The sequence below is a fragment of the Impatiens glandulifera genome, chromosome 2 (assembly GCF_907164915.1).
Source record: "Impatiens glandulifera chromosome 2, dImpGla2.1, whole genome shotgun sequence".
Lineage (NCBI taxonomy): Eukaryota > Viridiplantae > Streptophyta > Magnoliopsida > Ericales > Balsaminaceae > Impatiens > Impatiens glandulifera.
This window is the reverse complement of record NC_061863.1, coordinates 12941478-12946509: the sequence shown is the minus strand read 5'-3', so window position 1 is coordinate 12946509 and position 5032 is coordinate 12941478.

Here is a 5032-nt window from a genome sequence, read left to right as displayed (position 1 = left end):
ATAGGCCCCCAATGCTAGAAGGTGATGACTTTGCCAACTGGAAGGCATGAATGCACCTGCATTTAATCACCATGGATGATGAGATGCACTTCATAATAGCCGAAGGACCGATAATCATTGATAAGGACAGGAAGGACTGGACAGCTGAAGACAGGAGAAGAAATAACCTGGATAACCATGTCAGAAACCGAATCTCCAACGGTGTGGACAAAAACACGTACTGCAAGATCAGAGACTGCAAAACAGCAAAGGAAACATGGGAAACGGTTATTCAGATCCATGAGGGAAATGAAAGAACCAAGGAAAATAAGGTAATGGTAGCTACTCAGAAGTTTGAAAGCATCAAGATGAAACCAGGAGAAACAATGAGAGAATACAGTGACCGGTTCACAGGTGTGTTAGATGAGCTAGCAACTCTTGGCAAGAGGTATGATAACAAGGAGGTCATCATGAAAGCGCTAAGATCTCTTCCAAGTGCGTGGGATATAAAGACAATGATGATGAGGGAATCAAACTGCCTAAGCAAGATGAAACTACACGATGTATTCGAAGATCTTAAGGCATATGAGTTTGAAATGAGATCTAAGACTGAAGAAGAAGTTTCAGTCTCAACCTCAACCAGAGCATTGATCACATCCACAGAACCGGTTGCACCTGCACCGATCAGAACCGCCGAACAGTTCACCGAAGATGCCATGGCAATGCTTGCACAGAAATTTGGGAGGTTCATGGAAAGGAGCCAACCGACAAACAACTATAACTATGGTGATAAATCGAATGTAAGATGCTATAACTGTAACTGTTTGGGACATTTCAAGTGGGAATGCAGAAAACTGAGGAGAGATGACCGGAAACCGGACAATCAAAATAATCGAAATAACTATCAACAAACCGGTGAAGGAAGTGAGGTTTAGAAAGCACTAATAGCCGATGATGGAGGAAGCTTTTGGGCTCACAGTGATAGTGATGATGAACTCACATGCCTCATGGCAAATGAGGAACAGGTATTTGACTCTCCCTGTGAAGAATTTACTAAAGATGAGTTATATAATACATTGAATAATATGGTAGCAGAATATAAGAACCTATTAACCTTGCTACCTAAGAAACCCAACTTTAGAGCAGACCTCATAGTACCCATCTTGACCGAACCAGAGATCATACAACTTGATGAAACCCCTACCTTAGAAACCGAATTAGCACCTGAACTATCCTCTGAAACCGAACAGCTCAATGAGCCAGTTCAAGAATTGACCGAGGAAGAAAATGCTCGACTCCAGTATAAAATGGCCGCATATAAGAGATCTAGTGAAATTGTAAGAAAGATGTGTAGTTATAAAAGACACCCTTTTTGCATGTTTGGTCTAGGTTACAAAAACGATAGATCCAAAAACCAAAAACCCTTAGACAAAGTAAGGCTTTCAAAGGATGATCTACTTTTTGTAAGTTTTGTCAGAAGTTCCTTAACCGCTGAAGAAAAATTAACTGCCTATTATACGGAAGACAAACTAACCTATGTAGGCCCAACCGATTCTGAGAAATGGCTTCACCCTGAGAAAAGGAAAGTCAATCTGTTTAAAAATAGGAGATCCAATCCACAACCGCATAGGATAAACCAAAGATCATCCCCACACAGGGCCTTCTTAGGAAAACAGAAAGATTCAAAACCGAGTGCAAAAAAAGTAGTTAAGACATTGACCAGGAAAGTTGTCCGGTTTGTCAAGGTCTAGATACCCAAAGGACTAATCACCTGTGGACCCAAGTAAATGTGGGTACCAAATAGTTGTAAATATGTACATTTTGCAGGATTTAAAGAAACGGCTAGGAAACTCTGAATGGTACTTGGATAGAGGTTGTTCCAGGCATATGACCGGGAACAATAACCTACTAACCGACATCAAAATAGAAACTGGTGCATTAATCACCTTCGGTGACAACTCAAAAGGTAGAACTGTGGGCAAGGGTAAGATTGTCCATGGTAACTTAACAATTGATAATGTACTCTTAGTTGAAAACCTACGTTTTAATTTGCTAAGCATTAGTCAAATGTGTGATGCTGGATACACTGTAGAATTTCTTAAACATGCATGCCTAGTTAAGAATTCTCAAGGTACCATACTCATAACCGGAAATAAGCTAGGAAATATTTACAAGGTAGACTGGAAAACTAAAGTAGAATATCCTGTATGCATGATAGCTAAGACTGGTCAAACCTGGTTGTGGCATAAGAGACTAAATCATCTGAACATGAAAACCTTAAAATATATTCGCGGTAAAAAGTTAGTCGACGGAATTCCTGACATAATGTTTAATAAGGATAAGGTTTGTTCAGCATGTCAAATGGGTAAACAAACTAGGTCAACTTTTAAGAGTAAAAGACACATTCAATCTAACCGATGCTTAGATCTTCTTCACATGGATTTATTTGGACCGATTCAGGTCATCAGCCTAGGAGGTATGCTTTATACTATGGTAGTTGTTGATGATTATTCTAGGTATACATGGGTAATATTCTTACCATCCAAACGTGAAACCGCATCAAATCTGATTACACTGCTTAAACGTTTGCAAAATGAAAAATCTACACGCATTAATAGTATTAGAAGTGATAGAGGTACCGAATTTACCAACAGCACTTTAACCGCATTTCTTGATGAATCCGGTATTAGACACGAGTTGTCTAGTTCTAGGACTCCTCAACAAAACGTCCTGGCCGAGAGAAGAAACCGAACTCTCAAGGAAGCCGCACGGTCCATGATAGCCGATTTGGGTATTGCTCAAAAATTTTGGGCTGTGGCTATCAATACTGCATGCTACACACAAAACCGGTCTTTAATTAACAAGTTTCACAACAAAACACCCTATGATGTTTATTTTGATAGAGTTCCTAACCTCAGATATCATAAGATTTTCGGTTGTAAATGTTACATACACATAAATGGTAAAACCTATCTATCTGTTTTCGATGCAAAAACCGATACTGGGATCATGTTAGGTTACTCAGCAGTGAGTAAAGCATATAGAGTGTATAACAATAGAACCTTAACCGTGAAGGAATCACTTCATGTTGTTTTCGATGAATCGGTTGAAAGCAACACTGCATCATGCTTTGATCTACACAACAGATTGGAAAATAACAATATCCATTCTGATAGTGAAGATGAAATTCCGGTTTTCAAGCGGTTTGTTCATGACCAAATGGGTAATGATGAAACTCTGCCGGATCAAGCTGTCCCACGACAGGAAGCTGACACTTCGGTCCAAACCGAGGAAATCGGTCGGTCTGACATCCTTGCTTAGCCTACCGATATGTCTAGCCTTGATCAAGTAAACGGTAATTCGGTAGACATCCCTGAACCGAACCTCAAAAGGAACACTAAACATCCTCCCGAGCTAATTATAGGTGACCCCTCAGAACCTGTTCGAACTAGGCGTCAAATTCTGGAGGAATACTTTAATTCCGCGTTTATATCCCAGATTGAGCCGAAAAGAGTGGATGAAGCATTGTCAGATACGGATTAGATCTTGGGAATGCAAGAAGAGTTAAACCAGTTCGAGAGTAATAAAGTCTGGTACCTAGTCCCTAGACCGAAAGATCAACCGGTCATAGGAACAAGATGGGTATTTAGAAATAAACTCAATGAAGACGGTTTGGTCACGAGGAACAAAGCCAGATTAGTGGCACAAGGATACAAACAGGAAGAAGGCATTTATTTTGAAGAATCATTTGCCCATGTAGCTAGGATTGAAGCTATTAGGATTTTTCTAGCATTTGCTGCATTCAAAAATTTTAAGGTTTTCCAAATGGATGTTAAAAGTGCATTCTTGAATGGTGACATACGTGAAGAGGTATATGTTGAACAACCACCCGATTTCAAAAATGCTGAACTACCCAACCATGTATACCGGTTAAACAAAGCTTTATACGGTCTAAAGCAAGCTCCTAGAGTCTAGTATGACACACTAACCGCATTTTTGTTAAAACATGACTTCACCAACGGTTCGGTGGATAAAACATTATTTAAGTTTGAGAAAAAGGAACATATCCTACTTGTTCAAATCTATGTAGATGATATCATCTTCGGTTCAACCGATCCTAAGCTATGTGATAAATTCTCAACCCTGATGACTAACAAATTTGAAATGAGTATGATGGGAGAATTAAGTTTCTTCCTAGGTCTTCAGGTTAAGCAACTCGAAGAGGGAACCTTCATCAGTCAACCCAAGTACACTAAGGAACTTCTAAAGAAATTTGGGATGGACACATGCTCCTCAGCCGCTACTCCAATGAGTTCATCGGTCAAATTGGACAAAGATGATGAGGGTCAAGCAGTAGACCTGACTGCTTACCGACGCATTATCGGCTCTCTTCTATACTTGACAGCAAGTAGACCGGATATTCTATTTGCAGTCGGTGTGTGTGGAAGATTCCAGGCGAATCCAAAACAGTCTCACTACACAGTCGCAAAACAAATTTTGAAATACCTTAAGGGAACTCCTGACGTCGGTCTGTGGTATCCAAAGGACTCATCTTTTAACCTAACAAGTTATTCAGATGCATACTATGCAGGTTGCAAGGTTGATAGAAAAAGCACCAGCGGAACATGCCAATTTCTAGGTGATCAGTTTGTTTCATGGCATAGCAAGAAACAAACATCAGTTGCCACATCAACCGCAGAAGCTGAATACCTGGCAGCCGGAAGCTGCTGTTCACAACTTCTTTGGATCCAACAACAACTGAAGGATTTTGGTATCACAGCCGAAGAATCTCCAATCTTCTGTGATAACACAAGTGCCATAGCAATCACCTACAACCCGGTTCTACACTCTAGAACCAAGCACATTGACATAAGGCACCACTTCATTCGGGAACATGTCATGCTGAAGCATATCCGGCTGGAATACGTACCGACAGATCAACAAGTGGCTGATATCTTCACGAAGCCTCTACAGGAAGCTAAGTTTTCTCAATTCAGACTCACACTCGGTTTAACCGACATTAGTCAGATCATCCCAAAGGATGCTTAAAAAG